The sequence below is a fragment of the Helianthus annuus genome, chromosome 6 (genome assembly GCF_002127325.2).
Source record: "Helianthus annuus cultivar XRQ/B chromosome 6, HanXRQr2.0-SUNRISE, whole genome shotgun sequence".
NCBI classification, from domain to species: Eukaryota; Viridiplantae; Streptophyta; class Magnoliopsida; order Asterales; family Asteraceae; genus Helianthus; species Helianthus annuus.
The window spans coordinates 16,575,847-16,595,970 of NC_035438.2; the positions used below are offsets into that span (position 1 = coordinate 16,575,847).

General features: G+C 38.0%; 1 long non-coding RNA gene across 8 annotated transcripts; it reads right to left on the minus strand.

Moving 5' to 3' along the window:
* Window positions 1-15,272: 15,272 nt before the first annotated feature.
* LOC110895864 lies at window positions 15,273-19,336 on the minus strand. 8 transcript variants are annotated; one of them, XR_004860185.1, is made up of 16 exons: window positions 18,994-19,336; window positions 18,823-18,875; window positions 18,602-18,729; window positions 18,455-18,530; window positions 18,253-18,306; window positions 17,967-18,042; window positions 17,809-17,885; window positions 17,700-17,733; window positions 17,465-17,614; window positions 17,123-17,203; window positions 16,826-16,940; window positions 16,647-16,726; window positions 16,084-16,570; window positions 15,909-15,998; window positions 15,676-15,801; window positions 15,273-15,580 (listed from the first exon to the last, which is right to left on the minus strand). It is a non-coding gene; the product is annotated as an uncharacterized LOC110895864 (long non-coding RNA). The 8 variants fall into 8 exon arrangements; XR_004860186.1 differs by having other exon boundaries at window positions 15,676-15,998; window positions 18,641-18,729; XR_004860189.1 differs by having other exon boundaries at window positions 15,676-15,998; window positions 17,987-18,042.
* Window positions 19,337-20,124: the final 788 nt, after the last annotated feature.

The following is a 20,124-nucleotide window of genomic DNA, read 5'->3' on the forward strand; positions in this document are numbered from 1 at the left end:
CAAACCGTATTTACGACGGTTCGGTTTTTAGCTAAATACTAAGCAAATGTAGAACCACAAAGGTTGAATTACTTACAGAAGCTTAAGAGAAGACTTAAGAACACAGAGGAATGCTTTAGAGCTCTTGGAATGATCAGATGAGTGAGTTTTGAGTGTGATGAATGTTGTGAGCACAATGGTGCTATTTATAGCCAAGAACAAGGCCTAAGATCATTACACAACATGCTACTACTGATCATGATGATGGGTAGATGTCCCCTGAGTGATATGGGTCAAGTGTAGGGTGCCCATGCCCCATTAATTGGTTGTTGGTCGTTCAAATGGTCCAAAGGCCAAGTAGTTACAACAATTCTGCATCTGGGCACTTTACGCGGCCCGCATGGGAGTTCCCATGCGCTTTAACGCGGGTCGCTTGAGTTTAAGAAATCAGACACGTATTTGAGGTGGCTCGCGGCCCGCCTCAACTTAAACATAACCTTCACGCGGGTCGCGAGAGGTTAAGATTTCAGAATTTTTTAAATCTTTTGTTATGATTACAGAATCTGGCCATTAATAACGAAATCTTTCGTAATGATTTACCTGACCTTTCGGGTTTGAAGGGGTAACTTTGCGGTTTGGCCCTCGGTTATTTACCGATAGGGGCCTCGTGTTATTTACCCGCATTATTAAGTCCCCGGTTAGTTTATTAATTATTCAGAAAGCCTTAACTTTCATTATTGACGCTTTTAACCCTTCTCATACGAATTTGAGTATAACTCTTTCGTTTTAAAACGGAACTTCGCGGAAGTTATACAGTATATTCTAGTGAGCGTATAATACTGTTACGAAGTCTTGGGAACGTTAAAGGGTCACTCAGAGGTAATATTAAACATGTTGACACAGTTAACCCCTGTAGCTCGTAATCTCTCACTTTCTTCCGCGTTTCGCTTCCGTACGTTTTATGATTTATTCGTTTGAAGGTACAAGCATTTATTTAGGGTTACTATACAGTATATTTACCCTTGTTGACATTTATAACCCTCGAATTTATATACTTTCAAGGTTTGTCAAAATTGGTCCTTTATTTAATATCAATGCCACGTGTAAACAAATGACACGTGTTAACACATTATTGGACACAAAAATTCGAGGTGTTACATCCTCACCCCCTTAAAATAAATCTCGACCCGAGATTTACTCAAATAAATAGGGGTACTTTTCTTTCATTGTAGCTTCGACTTCCCACGTATATTCAGGACCTCTACGAGCATCCCATTTGACTTTTACAATCGGTATGTGCTTTCTGCGAAGCTTCTTCACCTGTCGATCTTCAATCGACAAAGGTTTTTCTATGAACTTTAAGCTCTCATCTATATGCACATCTGTGTGTGGAATCACCAACGATTCGTCGGCGAAACACTTTTTGAGATTGCAGATGTGGAACACATTGTGAATTCCATTGAGCTCTTCAGGCAAGTTCAACTTATAGGCGACTGATCCGACCCGTTCAATGACCTCAAAAGGTCCTATGTATCTCGGACTCAGTTTGCCTTTCTTGCCGAAACGCATCACCCCCTTCCAGGGTGATACCTTAAGCAACACTTTTTCACCTACTTCGAAGTGAAAATCCTTACGCTTTGGATCAGCGTAGCTCTTCTGCCTATCGCGGGCAGCCTTGAGACGTTCCCGGATCTGGACAATCTTGTCCGTTGTCTGGAAAACAATCTCTGGTCCTGATAGTTGGACCTCCCCTACTTCCGCCCAACAAACAGGCGATCTGCATTTCCTACCATATAATGCCTCAAAAGGCGCAGCCTTTATGCTGGTGTGGTAGCTATTATTGTAGGAGAATTCGATCAGGGGTAGATTCTTATCCCAGTTACCACCTAAATCGATCGCACATGCACGAAGCATGTCTTCTAGCGTTTGGATAGTACGCTCACTTTGACCGTCCGTCTGTGGATGGTAAGCCGTACTAAAGTTTAAACGCGTGCCCAAAGATTGCTGGAAACTTTTCCAGAAGTGTGATGTGTATCTAGTATCCCTGTCGGAGATAATAGACACAGGTATGCCGTGTAAGGCTACAATCTTATCAACATAAAGTTGGGCTAACATATCGGAGCTATACGTCTCCTTGATGGGTAGAAAATGAGCTGATTTAGTCAGCCTATCGACTATGACCCATATTGTATCGTTTCCTTTCCTGGTCTTGGGTAACTTGGTTATGAAGTCCATAGTTACACATTCCCACTTCCACTCGGGAAGTTCAGGCTGTTGTAGCAAGCCAGACGGCTTTTGGTGCTCGGCCTTGACTTGAGCACAAGTCAAGCACTTTGCTACGTGGGCGGCTACAGACTTTTTCAAGCCTATCCACCAATAATTTGCCTTTAAGTCTTGGTACATTTTGTCTGCACCCGGATGGACTGAGTATTTGGAACTATGGGCTTCCTGGAGAACAACATCTCGTAGTCCTCCATAAATCGAAACCCATATACGTCCGTTCAGCCTAAGAATTCCATCCTTGCTAAGAGTCAACTGCTCCTCAGTTACTCCCAGCTTTTCATTAGGATAATTAGCTTCCAACACAGCCTCACGCTGCGCAGCTAATATCCTTTCTATCAAATTATTCTTAACTTCAATGCTCTTGGCATTGATTCGAATGGGTTTTACCCTTTCCTTCCTGCTCAAGGCATCGGCGACCACATTCGCCTTGCCGGGATGGTACCTGATTTCACAGTCATAATCATTCAGGGTTTCCATCCAACGGCGTTGCCTCATGTTCAACTCTTTCTGGTTGAACAGGTGCTGGAGGCTTTTGTGATCAGAATAAACCACAAATTTGATGCCATAAAGGTAGTGCCTCCATAACTTAAGTGCAAATACAACGGCACCCAACTCCAAGTCGTGGGTGGTGTAATTCTTTTCATGCACCTTTAATTGCCTTGAAGCATAGGCAATCACCTTGCCTTTCTGCATAAGCACACACCCCATGCCTGTGTGTGATGCATCGCAGTAAACTACGAATTCATCTGTACCTTCTGGTAATGTCAGCACAGGTGCGTTGCTTAGCTTTTGCTTCAGTATTTCGAAGGACTCTTGCTGCTTTGGGCCCCAAATGTACTTTTCTTTCTTCTTGGTCAAGGAAGTCAAGGGCGCAGCAATCCTCGAAAAATTTTCAATAAATCTCCTGTAGTATCCTGCTAACCCCAGGAAGCTACGGATTTCGGTAGGCGTCTTTGGCTCTTGCCAGTTCATGACTGCCTCTACCTTAGCGGGATCCACTTGGATACCACGCTCACTCACAACATGTCCTAAAAATTGAACCTCTCGTAGCCAGAATTCACATTTCGAGAATTTGGCGTAGAGTTTCTCACGCTGTAGTAATTCGAGAATGCAACGGAGGTGCTTCTCGTGGTCAGCTTGGTTCTTGGAATATATAAGGATATCGTCGATGAAGACTATGACGAATTTGTCCAAGTACGGCTTGCAAACGCGATTCATGAGATCCATGAACGCAGCCGGTGCATTTGTGAGCCCAAAAGGCATCACTAGGAACTCGTAATGACCATAGCGAGTCCTAAATGCAGTCTTGTGTACATCTTCATCTCTGACCCTTAGTTGATGATAGCCCGACCTTAAGTCGATCTTTGAGAAGTAGCTCGCTCCTTGCAGCTGATCGAATAGATCATCGATCCTTGGTAAAGGATATCTATTCTTTATGGTAACTTTATTCAGTTCTCTATAGTCGATGCACAACCGCATCGATCCGTCCTTCTTCTTTACAAATAGGACAGGAGCTCCCCAGGGAGATGAACTAGGTCTGATAAAACCTTTCGCCAGTAGTTCATCCAACTGGGTCCTCAGTTCTTTCATCTCTGTTGGAGCTAGCCTGTAGGGTGCTCTTGCTATCGGAGCCGCTCCTGGAATGATGTCTATTCTGAACTCCACTTGTCTATCTGGTGGCAAACCAGGTAGTTCTTCGGGAAAAACCTCGGGGTATTCAGAAATGACAGGAAGATCCTCGATCTTCGGCTTTGGTTCTTCAATTATTACCTGAGCCACGTAAATTACACAGCCTCTGTTCAAACATCTTGAAGCTTTCAGCATAGATACGTCTTCGGGCAATCCGTAATGCGTATCCCCTCGAATGGTAAGAGATTCACCACTCGGAGTCTTTAAAACTATCTGCCTTTTGCCGCAAATGATTTGGGCCTGATTACGGGATAACCAGTCCATGCCTAGCACAATGTCAAAACCCGCTAATTTGAAAGGGAGTAGAGATAAAGGAAAAGAATGGTTCCTAATGGACATTTCACATCCTTCTAGAACAGTAGAGACGGTTTCGATCGTGCCGTCTGCTAACTCTACTTCGTATTTCACGTCAAGGGTTTTGATTGGCATATTTAGTAGGTGGCAAAATTTCTGGTCTACAAAGGACTTATCAGCGCCAGAATCGAATAGTACTCTTGCAAATATATTATTTACGAGAAAAGTACCTGTAAGCACATTGTCGTCCTTAACCGCTTCCTTTGCATCTATGCGAAAAACTCTCGCATTTGACTTCTTAGTCTCTTCCGCCTTCTTGGCATACTTCGGGCAATTACTCTTTATGTGCCCCTTTTCGTTACAACCATAGCAGGTTGCATCCTTTATCTTTTTGCACTCCACGGTCTTGTGATCCTTGGACTTGCATAGCCCACAGGACGGAGTCTTCTGTTGCGACTGTGAACCAGACGCAAACCTACACTTCCCGGAGTGAGGTTTCTTGCAGACCTTGCAGTGAGGTCTTCCATCAGCTTGCCCTTCTTTCTTTGCCTCCGACCCTCTCTTACCCTCACCGTTTCCACGGTGCTTTTTCCCAGACTTTCGTGAGGTATCATCCTCACGTTTTCGCTTTTCAGCCTCCTTGCTCCTTTGTGCCCTCAGACGGACAGCATCAAGTGTAAGAGACAAGGAGAGGTCAGTAACTGACCTGAAGGTCGTCGGCCTAGAGGCCTTCACACTGGCCTTGATTGCCGGCTCTAAGCCCCCAATGAATCGGGCAATCCTTCGAGGTTCTGGTGTCACAAGATATGGCACCAGGCGTGACATAGTGTTAAAACTTGTCAGATATGTTTGACAATCCAGGTTTGTCATCACCAGTGAGACAAAATCCGCCTCAATCTTCTCAACCTCGTGCTGAGGGCAGTAGTTTTCTTTTATGAGGGCAATAAACTCCCCCCATGACATTTTGTATAAGGCAGACTTACCTGAAGCCTGCACCAGAGCTCTCCACCACGCCAGGGCCTCGCCCTTGAATGACTGGGACACAAACTTAACCACGTCCCTCTCAGCGCACCCGCTGATGTCCACTATCGTGTCCATCTCGTCTAGCCAGGTGATACAGTCAACCGCACCTTTCTCCCCTGTAAATTCACGGGGCTTACATGATACAAAGTATTTGTAGGTGCAACCGTTAGCACTCGACGCATCAGTATATTCTCTATCACGATGAACGCTGTGCTCAGTAGACGAATGTTTGTCGTCATCTTTCTTGGGTTCAGAGGGTGGTTTGGAGTGTGTCTTTGGTTTAGAGGGTGGCTTTGACACGGTTCTGCCTTGGGACTCAGTATTTTGACGATCAATAGCTGCCTGAACAGCATTGTCAATCAGAGCCTTCAGTTATGCGCCTGTCAAATGCACTGACGCATTGTCATAGTCATCTTCATTTGTGTGGCTGTTCTCTCCATTGGGATCCGCCATTGTAACTTGAATCTGTTACAGAAGATAACAAAATTTTATTTAGGAGATTGTTATATGATTGTCTTTTATGACAATTCGTCAACCATGGTACAGAGACCATATTTGGTTAACTCATTTATTCATTACATATTAGGATCTGAATATATCCTATTTCAGCTATATAGATAATATCGGCGGCATAAAGCCTAATCATGATGATGTTTTATAATATTAGCCGAGATTTCAGAGAATCAAAGGCATAGAAATTTGAACCGTAGCTCTTTTATCTCTTTCTGTCAGGGAGTCATAGACTACCACTGTCTTTTGTCGTTATAAGACAATTATTATGGCCCATAGGCACTACACCTCTAATGGATGTTTTAATATGGTTGGCCCGTAGGCACTACATCTCAAATGGATGTTTTTAATAAGGTTGGCCCGTAGGCACTACATCACTAATGGATGTTTTAATATGGTTGGCCCGTAGGCACTACATCACTAATGGATGTTTTTATAATACTGGCCCGTAGGCACTACATCACTAATGGATGTTTTAATATGTTGGCCCGTAGGCAATGCATCACTAATGGATGTCTTTATAATACTGGCCCGTAGGCACTACATCACTAATGGATGTTTTAATAATACTGGCCCGTAGGCACTACATCACCAATGGATGTTTTAATAATACTGGCCCGTGGGCACTGCATCACTAACGGATGTCTTTATAATATTGATCACCTTCATTGGTGATTTAACCCACGATTTATAACTCATTCAGTGGGGTTTGAAATCCTTAAAGGATTATTGTATAAGAATGACGTGCGTGATTTTAACGAATCACATCTGCCATGAATGTTAACATGCGTACAGAGGTTAACAGGGAATCAGAATCTTTTCAATTAGGTCGTACCATCTTGACTGGATCTAAAAGACACCAAGCTAGGTTTCACCCTTTTAAGATTCTTTATTTAGGCAGATCAATATAAAAGGAATGGTTTTGATTTATTTAATATATATTAAAACAAAACTCATAACATACATTCCAAAATCTCAGATACAATTACATATTGCCCTAAACGGGTCTTTCAAATAGTACATACCTCCAGAGGGGTTTTAAAATAAGTGACAAGTCCACGCAGGGACTAATACAAGATAGGTGTCCATGCAAGGACTAAAGATAAATCCACGTAGGGACTGAAATACGATAAGTGTCCGCGCAGGGACTTATTTCAAAGTAGAAATTACATTAGTACAACTATTAAGGGCTAATGGTCACGTTTCTTCTTTTTGCCCTTTAGTAGGTTCGCCAAGCCCTTGAGAAATCCTCGGTGGCTTTTCTTCTCTTCCTCGAACTCTCTCTCCACACGATCTAGTCGATGGAGTATTTCTTCCTGTTCAGGAGGAGAGAAACGTGGTTGTGGCGCTTGATGCGGAGCTGGAGGTCTGGGAGGTATTGGATACCCATGAGCTGAGTAGTCCGGTGGTCCCATGTTTCCATGTGCTCCGTCAGGGTAGCGCGCATTATATCTTGCCGACACCACATATGGGTCGCGCTCATAGCCGTAGTTGTATTGTGCTTGTGATGGTTCGAACGGGTTGTAAGCCGTTGGACCCGTGTAAGCAGGTATGGGTTGGTCATACCCAAATGGTGGCGAATTTTGTGCAGCTGGTGCGGAGTTCGCCTCCTGTATAGGACTTGAAGGTCCTTCTTCTTGTAGCGGCGGATAGTGGCTACTACTAGAATGTCGAGGAGTGCTGAAGTGGATACCCCCTCCTCCTCGTGTAGACATACGAGCATTTGTCCTCCTACGCCTCGGCGGATCAGGTATTACTGGTTGCGTCGGTGGCGGAGGTGGTGGCGTAACTGCCTCAAAGCGTGAATCCTCAGAGGGATCCTGTGGATGTCTCGGTTGTTGAGATGTCTGTCGAGATGGTGTGTAGTACCATTCATGGCGGTCAAACATCGCTTGGAAACTGTCAGGTCCTTGATAGGGCGTTCCATGGAAGGATGACCCATCAGAAACTTCTATCGGATGCGTGGGCGTACCACGAGCTGGTTCAGTAGGATCCTCATCTTCCTCCATGGGATCTTCAGAAAAGTGGTCTTGTGGACCAAGCGGAACAAATCCTGAAGGTTCCTGTATGTAGTCAGCCGGATTAAACTGACCTATGTAGTATGGAGTAGGGTCGTCATAATTCCGGTGCGAAACCGAACGTTGTAGAGGTATGAAGGAAGGTTGTGGGTTGTTGGGATCATTTTCTGAATCTGGCCCAAAGGAGTGCCGGTAGGATGGCGTCGAGCTGTGCGAAGTGGAATGCCTCGCGGGTTCGTAAAGATCTCTTCGTCGTTGTGGCTCTTCGCTCCGTGTCATCGAAGGATGTCTTGTACCAGATGGTCCAGCCTCGTTATCGTGATGTGTCACGATTTCTCCTCGGCCTCTTCTTCCCCTTCCTCTTCCTCGGAATATAACAGGTGGCATTTTCCTGCTTCAAAACTTATTAAAAATTCGAATCGAAAATAAAGACAAAAGGAGTATAAGTCCGAATTTGTCCTAAGTTCTTGTCTAGACTCAAGTATGTGCAATTGTGTCATTGAGATTAAACACAATAGGATAGTGTTTAATTCACTCAACGTTGGCTCTGATACCAACCTGTCACACCCCGATTTCCACGTGTCTCACCGGTGGGCCCGGTGGGGGATTACCGTGACGATGTTGGCAACAATATAGTCAAACCACACAATTATATAATGCACAGCGGAAGCATAAGATAAATATATATTTCAACCTCTGGTGATAATATCAATGTATTACAGAAGTTGAATATCCACAGTGGATCGTAAATAACATAAAGTATTGTTCCATCAGATACTGCAATCAAGCTTGCGAGACTTATCACGACGCTAGGGAGCTAATACCAGCCAATTTACGTTTAGGTACCTGCACTTAATCTTTTGGGGAAAATACGTCAGTTTACACTGGTAAATACATTCAACTGACACATTTGAAAATGTTTATTAAAATTGATTTGAATGCACAAGGCACAAACTCTTTTATAACTTGGGAAAATTCATAATGATCTTGTGAACGTTTTACATGTTCTTTTATGCGTTCAGTAGCCCGGGTCGTGCCGGGTTAAAGATTTATAGACACACCACGTTGCGTAAAACCGTAGTATAAAAACCAACGGCTACGTCTTTTAATTTTAATGTCGACACTTTATACCGGGTGTACGCCTACACCGGGATGTCGATGGTCGTGGCCATTTCGTAAAATGATGCCAAGGATATCCGGGACAACGGTCATTAAACCCCCCAAAGGCTTATAAGCAACAAAACTGTTTAAATGAGCCGATCATATTTAATCAATTAACCACCTAAGCGATGGAATTATATAATGCTCAATCAAGCGGTATTAATATACCGTAACCCAAGCCCATATAGGGGAAATAAGTTAAAGTATTTACCTTTGCAAGTATAAATCCTTAATTTAGATCAAGTCACCGATAGCTTTTACTGGGGCTCCTAATCTGGAACGAAGGTTTTAATTAACCTCTTAGAATCCTAACGGTCCTTATATTAGCCGTAGCTTAAACCGGTTGATTCCGATACATAGATATGGTTAATTCGCACGAAAAGGCGAAAACCGAGAATGGAGTATGATTTGGACCCAACAAGTTCAAAGACTTGTTTTATATGGGTTTATAGTTCATACTCTGGATTTTGGGGTTCAAATAATATAATTTGACCCATATCGGCTATTGCACGAAAACTAGTTCCATGAGCCGTACCGTGTGCGCAAATAGGCGAAACGGTTAACCATAAGTGTCCTACGCTTATTTCCTAAGTCAATATGCCGTAAAGGTATTTCGGTATCAGTAGGATACCTTCCGTAATGCCCGTAACGAGTTTAAGTTTATATTATGCCCCGTAGGGGCTTTTCGGTCATTTTAAAGACTTTAAAAGGGCTTTTCGAGTTCTACAGGAAATCTGAGTTTCCCGAACAGCTTATAAAGCTTAAAATACTTTATTTATTATTTAAAACCAGTGGTAACTGGAATCGGGTCAAAAGACCTTGTAGAACTCATGTTTTGGCCGAAAAGGGCATATTCGGTATTTACCGAACCGTAGCCATAACCGCAGGTTATGAGCAAGGTAAAAATTATTAAAAATCTTTAAGATTCCCAAAATATTATTTTACCACAGTGGGTAAAAGTTTTGGTGACGAAAACTTGGGTTAGATGGGTGTTATGCTAATTGCGCCGTTAATTACAAAACTTTCTTAAAAGTGCGCCTTTTAGCATAACTCTCATTCTAGACCTCGGATTGACGTGAAACTTTAAGGACATGCTTATAATTTAATAAGCAAGGTTTTGGTCCGTTCACGTGTCCGTAATACTCGTTTTAATTTTAAAAGGCCGTTACGGTCAACTTTTAGGCGAATGACGGAATTGCGCAAAAGACTCGGATAACTCATGAGCCGACCACAGAGGTTTATACCAACATGTGACCTGGTCCTAAGAGAGTCCTAAGGTATATTTATACCTCACTAAAACGGGTCAGAACTGAAGTCAAAGCAAAAGTCAAACTTTTGCGACATTTGGTTCCGAACCGGTTCAATATAGTAAATGATCGATTCCAACGAGCGCAAACAGGTTTATATACCTATTATCATGTTTTATGATTGTCAAAACAGGTTCCATAACATATACATTACAGATTATGCATAAATCGCTAAAATAGCTTTCTGTTGACTTTTTAACCGCACGTTTGACTCGATATTTGACATAGTTAAAGTGGTGATCAGAGGGAACCCTTTTAGAGGTTTATTACCCACATAAATACCAACTTATAACTACTTTTGATTCGTCATAAGACTGAACCATCACAGAGTTATTTTATTGTCAAACCGTATTTACGACAGTTCGGTTTTTAGCTAAATACTAAGCAAATGTAGAACCACAAAGGTTGAATTACTTACAGAAGCTTAAGAGAAGACTTAAGAACACAGAGGAATGCTTTAGAGCTCTTGGAATGATCAGATGAGTGAGTTTTGAGTGTGATGAATGTTGTGAGCACAATGGTGCTATTTATAGCCAAGAACAAGGCCTAAGATCATTACACAACATGCTACTACTGATCATGATGATGGGTAGATGTCCCCTGAGTGATATGGGTCAAGTGTAGGGTGCCCATGCCCCATTAATTGGTTGTTGGTCGTTCAAATGGTCCAAAGGCCAAGTAGTTACAACAATTCTGCATCTGGGCACTTTACGCGGCCCGCATGGGAGTTCCCATGCGCTTTAACGCGGGTCGCTTGAGTTTAAGAAATCAGACGCGTATTTGAGGTGGCTCGCGGCCCGCCTCAACTTAAACATAACCTTCACGCGGGTCGCGAGAGGTTAAGATTTCAGAATTTTTTAAATCTTTTGTTATGATTACAGAATCTGGCCATTAATAACGAAATCTTTCGTAATGATTTACCTGACCTTTCGGGTTTGAAGGGGTAACTTTGCGGTTTGGCCCTCGGTTATTTACCGATAAGGGCCTCGTGTTATTTACCCGCATTATTAAGTCCCCGGTTAGTTTATTAATTATTCAGAAAGCCTTAACTTTCATTATTGACGCTTTTAACCCTTCTCATACGAATTTGAGTATAACTCTTTCGTTTTAAAACGGAACTTCGCGGAAGTTATACAGTATATTCTAGTGAGCGTATAATACTGTTACGAAGTCTTGGGAACGTTAAAGGGTCACTCAGAGGTAATATTAAACATGTTGACACAGTTAACCCCTGTAGCTCGTAATCTCTCACTTTCTTCCGCGTTTCGCTTCCGTACGTTTTATGATTTATTCGTTTGAAGGTACAAGCATTTATTTAGGGTTACTATACAGTATATTTACCCTTGTTGACATTTATAACCCTCGAATTTATATACTTTCAAGGTTTGTCAAAATTGGTCCTTTATTTAATACCAATGCCACGTGTAAACAAATGACACGTGTTAACACATTATTGGACACAAAAATTCGAGGTGTTACAATATAATGCAATTATTGACCAATTAATAAAGTTCAAAATAAAGTTAGTATCCTAAATTTACAAGTCAACTGAACTTATATAAATTAATATCCTAAAGTTGTAATAAAAAGATATTGTTGTTAGATATAGTCAAGCTGAAAATATATAATATTGCAGTCATTCTTGGATATTAATCTAATAATTTGTATTTCTTAATTAAAAAAATAATAAAGTAATAAACTTTAAAGCAAAACTAAAAAAAACTGAACTTACTATGATATAAAATTAATAAAGACATAAACTCTTAACATCCTATATTTTTTTTATAAAAACGAAATTTAACAATTAAAGTTAAAGGTGTAAAACGTACTTACAAGTCAACCACTATTTTTTAATTTTATAAAAATAAAAATTTCAAACTTAAAGTTTATTGGATGAGTACCATGTGGATATTTAAAAAAAGTTATGAATTTAAAGAATAAAATTATAAACTTTATCATATAACCAACAAAATAAACTTACTTTACAACTATAACAAGTTATCTTTTATTTTTTGTCATTTGATTATTATTTTTTATTAAAAACGAAACGTTACATGTGTAAAACAGTTTTTTTTACTTTATTTATAAACAAAACATTTTGTTTTTATAAAAAAATAATTCTTTTATAAACATTTTTTGTAACAAGCATTATAAATAAAATATTCCAGAAATTTACAATCTTTACTAGATTAATACTAAATTGTGTTGCAAATTTTTAGGAATTATAAGTTCAACTATATTGTTATAATAATATTAGTCAGTTTCAAGAGAATTCTTTACCAACTTGACTGGATATATAGTAGATTGTGTTGCATATTTTTAGGGATTATAAGTTAAAAGTAGACTCATATAGATAAGATTAGTTAGAGACTAAAAATCTAAACTTAGTATGATATAAAGTTAATAAAGATATAAACTCTTAACATCCTATTTTCTAATAAAAATAGTTCTTGAAACTTTATAAAAGTATAAATTTTTTATATCTGTAAAAAAAACAAAATTTAACAATTTAAGTTAAAGGTCTAAAACGTACTTATGAGTCAAATACTAATTTTTATTTCTATAAAAATGGAATTTAACAATTTAAGTTAAAGGTCTAAAACGTACTTACGAGTCAAATACTGTTTTTTATTCTTATAAAAACAAAAATTTTAAACTTAAAGTTTATTGAATGAGTACTATGTGGATATTAGAAAAAAAGTTACGAACTCTAAAAAATAAAATCATACTTTATAATTTAACCAATAAAATAAACATGCTTTACAATTATCACAACTTATCTTTTAAATTTTGTCTTTTGATTATTAATTTTTATAAAAAAAAAAAAACAATATATTTTTTCTTTTGATTATTATTTTTTATAAAAAAAACAAAACTTTACATATGTATAACACCTATGACATATATCCACTACAATAATGTTATCATAAATATTATACGAATAAGAAAACTACCAGAAACAAGTGCTGCAATGCAAAGTTTCGTCCCCACCGCATCGCGCAGACACCCTACTAGTTTTATATTATCTATCATCTATATATTCAACAGCTCTCTATATATTCTATATACACTTTGCAAAGATATGATTCCACTCATATATACTTTAGACTAGGTTATACCCCGTGGTACCCACGGGTCGCTCTATTTTAAGAATATTAATATTTTATTAATATGGTGTTTTTATAAAATTTGTGAGGATATATATTTAATAATTCAATGTTAATCCTATATACTCACAACTGTATAATTAAAATAAACTTAAATAACGTGACGTATTAGATAAGTTAATACCAAAGTGCATACTTTGTTTTCGAATATTTTAGAAGCATAGAAGTGTCTCAGACTCGTGCCGTGATAATTAAAAACACATGATACTTGCCCCGAATTTACTTAAGGATGCATATTGCCTGTTCAATGACATGAATGATGTTTAAGGTACATGTCAGTTTAGCAATGACAAAAAGGGTATTTGTTCGAGGATAAGAATTAATAAATTTAGAACTTAAGAGACTTTTCCCAAATTAATACAAATCGCCCATAAAGACTCAAATAAACACATGAAATATGTGGCAAATCCTCTTAAAACCAATTTACCTATTGATTACAGAAGTTGAATCATGTTGAGAGGAATGAGGCGATAACCAGTGATTATTAAAATGGGTTTTTTTTGCAAGTAAAGAAGTTTTTTTATATCTAATCCAACAAAACAACATGAAGTTCATCTAATACAATATATTACATAGTAAAAGAACACATTTTAAAGATAGTCGGGTCCATTTAAAGATGCATATCCTTCAAATTGCCAAAACATTTTCCTTAGTAAATCGAATCCCCTCTACAAAATGAACCAATCAAATTATAAGTGTTTGAAAATATAAAATAAACATTGGTGTCGATACTATGTGGTACAAATGCTGAACCCATTGAAGTATGAATAGATTTAGTTACGTATGGTGTTGATAATCCCTAGAGCAAGACAATAACATTTAAATATATAAAAAACATGAAGATGAAATTCTCACGATCCAGAGAATTAAATAATACAACCAAAATCTAAAAATAACTCCAATCATTGACTTTAAACTTTAAAAACAAATGATATAATATTACACGTACACATACTTTTTTAAAATAATCATTTCATAAATAAAAAAAAATCCAAACCCTGTAAGACTTGCCACATTCGTCTCTAAAATGGAAATGAGTACATCATCGTAACAATCAAATACTTCTCCAAGGATTAATCGCTTTAAAGTGAAATTGTAAACAATATCACAATAACCAGCATTATTGTAAAGACACTCACCTCTGTTTTATTTTATATCTTAATTATACAATTCTACTTTCTAAAGCCCAAGAACTCATGACGACTGAAAAAAGACTGTTAAACACCTGAACTTGATATTGATATAGAATTGGCATGCTCAATATTAAAACAACCATACCCAGTAAATCCCACAAATAGCAAGCTACTTATAGGGTCTGGGGAGGGTGGGATGTAGACATACCTTGCTTCTATCCCTAGGGATAGAGAGGCTAATTCCAGAGAGACACTCGGCTCGAAAACGAAAAGCATACCAATACACCAAGTCAAATAATATAGAATATAGAAATAAAAATTACATAAACTACATTAACAAAATATGATCACATAAACTACGATACGTTAATACGTTAAATATGATCACGTAAACTACAATACGTTATATGATCACAAAAACTACATTAGCAAATTAAAAATGACATAGTGAGTCAGGAAGTTGTAGGCATTTAATGCACCTTTATTTAATTTTAACCCTTTTATTTGTTCGACCATTTGACCAATTATAACCGATTAACTATTTTACTTATACACAATTAACATGTCAGATAGAAAACATAACCTCTATAGGACCCATTTATGGTAAATGGGTCACAAAATGAGAATGTTTAATGTCCTAAATTAGAGGTGGTGAGATGGATAAGTAGGATCCATGTTAAAACGCTTTAGTTGCATTGGACCCCCAAGTAAAAGAACAAAATATTATAAATACTTCTATTAATTAATAAGATTAAAAGTTCCAAAAGAAATGGTGGCATGACACATGTAACTGAAGCATCGACACATGAACCATTTTTAGTAAAATTTCAACATTGGTAAGGAATATGGGATGCATGGAGGACTTATCCATAGTCGTGGGTGGACGGGGACATCACTTGAAAAAAAACTAATGTATATCTTAGGCAAAAAATCTGACCGCACCCCTGGAAAATATGTTGAACGCTTAATCCGCACTTAGCAATCATGAGTTTCATAATACTTCTCTATTTCATCCTCTGCACACCAAAGTTGTGTCTAATTATTATTATTATATAACATTAAATTGAGTGATAAAAAACACTATAATTAATCCTTAAAGAATGTGACATACCTGCATGTCAGGTCCATCAAAGTGAGCAATATGTCTGGTATAACAACACAAACTTGCTCATATAATGAGGTGTTCTTTGTAATATCTCGCTCGGTCCCATGTAATGTTGTTGAAATCTTTATTAACCTTCAAAAGAGTTCTTAGACAACTATGTTATCCTCGGACATACAAACGCACACCTCAACTAAACCTGAGACAGTGCACAAGCCAATGTCTAGCCAATGTCTGCATACATTTCAAGGTGGAGGTTGCTTTACATTTAACTGTTTGACCTTGAGTACGCAACGCCCGAGCCCTCTCAGAGCAAGCAACGCCCTCTTAGCCTGAAAAAATATTAGCAAAGAGATCAAAAATATGTTTTATAGCTTTTTAAAATGGAGGTCTAAAGTTCATGAGATAATATTTTACCAAGTGCCATATGGATGTCTGAATCTCGGGTGCAACCACTTCTGTGAATTTTGTAGATAAATTGGTAGTAGAACAGCATTTGCAAAATGAAGAAATACCAATCAAATACGATGTACACAAAATGAAGGTAAACCATTGTTCTTTTAATATTCAGTTCAGTCACAAAATGTCTATGTTTCTACAACAGAATTTGAAAGAATAAGCAAAAAATGTGTATAGAGTTTGATGAAAGTAAGAACCAGACCCATACGGGTTGGGTTTATATCAAGATATTTCAACTACAGAAACGTGTTGGCACAAATAGACGCCGTATCAAACTGGGTCGGCAGCGACCCGGGCACCCCCCTGCCACTTGTCTAAACGGAGTGACCCAACAATGTTGAATGGGTCACGCATCTCGATCCCATCGTCACGTTGCATACCCTTGAAAATTCATTTGTTCATCACGAATTGAAGAGATACCCAGATGTGATTAATCCGAATAGAGCTGAATTTGGAAGAAAGAAGTCAAGCGTTTGCAAGTTTATGTTAATCATAAAAGAAAATAAAAGACCAAGACATACCTTTAAGCTTTGCCATATAGATGAAACACCTCATGACCTACTCCATGCTGGTGCTTATCCACTGTTGCATTAAAACCTTGCTGTCAAACCATGAGGCGATAACAAATTAACATATCCTTCATGCTTCCTTAATGGCAATCAATATTCAAAAACATGTATTATATGTAATCAAAATAAACCTGAGCAGTGACAGTGTGTGATCAAGTCGGAAAGCAATATTAAATCCATGCTCAGACAGCCATATATCGACTCGAAGTCCAGCACTTCCTGCCCTAACCACCACCGCATCATAAACTACATGAATATATGTACAGACATCCACAAATGAGATATATTCTTGCTAAAACACTTCAACACAATTTCGGTTCATATTAATTCAACTAATTACGGCCTTAGTAATTTTAATTGGCCATGTATCGTGTGTCACACTTCCACAATGATCAGGTGGTACAATAACGTACCATTCATAAAATTACCTAAATTACCAAAAAGCCCCTTAAAGCACCAGCTATGTAGGTTTTTCTCATGCAAGCAATCTCGTTAATGCTCCTTGACTCCTGTAGTAGACATCATTACCAGAGTGGTCATTCAGATGCAAACTCAGGGTATTAAGGTAAATTACAATGGTTATTATGGTTAAAATTTATATTTTCAATACTCCTGCAGTGGACATCATTACCTTCTCGTAATCATCTTTAACAATTATATTAGTTTAAAAAAATGTTATGGGCCAATCCGGCCCGATATATATTGACTGGTACAAAAATTTACCCATTTTGACCCATTACCCGCCCGGTCAATGAATTAAAGAAAACTACCCAAGGGTGGCCCGACTGATCTAGCTTCCATCTGGCAAGAAACATAGCCGCTGGAGCAATATTTGATGGAACAAATACCAAGAAATTATAGTCAATCAGGGTCAACTCAGCTAGATAACTTGCCAAAAACTCCTATTCAAGACTCAGGCTCTAACAAAACATAGAAAACAACAATTAAAACTGCGAACAAAAAGGATTATTAAACCCACATTACAAGCAAAGAGACAATATGTACCTGATAGGAAGCTTGTGCTGCTCTTATAAATCTCCTGTAAACAATAAATATTCACAACGGTGCTCTCTTTACAAATAACTTACGCAAAACATAACCTTTTTACGCTTACCTGAGAAATGTTTGTACTGTTGGTGGTGAAAGGTGAAAATTCAAAATGTTCAGAACTTGACTCTCCATTTTCAGAACCTATAAAACTTATTTGACTAAATACTCTGATGATATAGTTAAATAAGTTATACAAGAGTCAAATAATTATAGAAACTAAACCTTTGATTTTGTGTAAGTACCGTCTGTGATGCTTGAAAAATCCTCATCACTTGGTGCAATGGTTTATTCATATTTCCTTCAAACGAAAAGTTTTGTTAATATATTAAGAAGCACAGAAAGATGGTTTAATGCAAGAAAAAAAAGATGTTAGAGCTTACGAAGCAATTAGCATAGAACTGATGCCTAACAGTTGAAGTTTTTGTCGTTCAATATAGTTTTTACGGTTAACAATGTGAAGTTTTCAGTTATTTTAAGAAATGAATCTGGATTTTTTCTTTATGCTTACTTTCATACAACACCTTCTTTATAAATCCATGGATGACCAGCCTTGCTTTGTTGTCTTTTGGAGTTTTTTTGTAGAAAAAGTGAAAATGAAACCAAACGAAAATGAGAAAAAAAGTTAGATTAAATTCTGAAACTACATACTAAAAAGGTGAAACCATAAAATAGCTGAAGATTCACAATGATCAATAGATCAAGTATCATACCGGTTGCAATCAATTCAACATAGGAATCGCCGATATCAGCAAATAATCGAGCAATCGCCTTTACATCTTCCTCATCCTAAACCAAAATTTAATAAAATAAAACAAAGAATAAAATCAATCAGATGTCGTCAGTGATAAAAAAAATACCTTTAAGGAATCTATAAGTTGCGGCTTTAGATTCATAACTTGAGACACAATTATTTGAATCAATGGCATCTGAACTGTAAATCAATCCACGTTTCTTGCAGATGTGTAATGTATCAATTCCGAAATGACTGCAAATAAGTAACATCGAATAATATAACTTTTCATTAGGGTATTTTAGAACAGATCCAAATAACGTATAATAACATATCCAAAATCATCACCGTCGGCACAATCTCCGGGTCAATTTCTTTGCCATCTACAACTTCAATCTCATCTACCAAAACAAAATAAGGAAAAAAAAGAACATTGGAAATAGACAAACAATAGTGACAGACAAGGATTAATTAGCACTCACAAATAGAAATTGAATGAGTAGACTATTTAAAACGTACCTTTTTACAAGTCGAGAGGTGCAGGATTGTGGAGGTGGAATCGACGATTAGAGGAAGTGGAACACATTAGGGTTTCAATGTGTTTGGAACAGGAAAATACTTAAGAATGATTATGCTAGGGTTTTGAGCGCATAAAGATTGAAGAACTGGTGTCACGCCGGTACATGAGGAGTGTGTTTCTGGCCGCCATTGAGTGTGAGTTCAACACAGAAGTCATAAATTGAAGATGATGAAGGGATGACGAAGTGAAGATGGAGAATCGCCTTGATTAGGAGAGGAACAACTTGTGCGGCAGATCTAGGGTTTCTTCAACTATGTTTCTTTTTTAGGGAGGGGTTGTGTAAGAAGAATGAAGAAAAAGGAAATATAAAGGATCCATTATCCATCATGCTTGACCCATATTCCGACCCAAATTAATCCGGATCCCGCGTCCAAAGAAAAGTGGACGGATTTTCCCGCCAAAATGCACAATCTAGAAGGGCTCATAGCTTGACACCTCAGCAGAATTTTTCACATTTATTATATATAATAGATTTTAGTTGTAACACAACAACACGCAAATTGTTATTTGTTTAATATCTATGCATTTCATGAACTATATTATTTTTATTGAAACGACACATACTCCCTTTTTAATTGTAGTGTTAATAGATTGATTTAAAAGATTTAGTAATTCTTGTAGAGTTAAACATAATGGAACACGGATTACTCAATAATAAGAATTACTTAATCATGGTATATGTTGCCACAACGATTAGATAGTTGTAATAAAGCGTGTATTATTGATATGATAAAGCACTTAACCTTGGGAGATCCAAGGCGAAACGGTAAGAGTACAAAGAAGTAGTATAGGTTACAACTGGAACAGTACAACATACAAAAGAGAAGTAAGCTAAATTACAAAGTAGGCGTAAAGTAGCGAATGGTCTGCAAGTTTGAGGTTTGAGTCTTGCAACCGAAATGTCTTTCAAGGTCTCCATGGCTAGGTATTTATACCTAGCCAAGAGCCTTCCCATATTCTTAAGCGGACCCATGACTTCTCCAGGAGAGGAAGTGCGGCAAGGTCATTTCCTTTGCTTCAGAGGTACGTTTTTCTCTTCCATTCCACTTCAGGTAATCCTTTGACTTCAT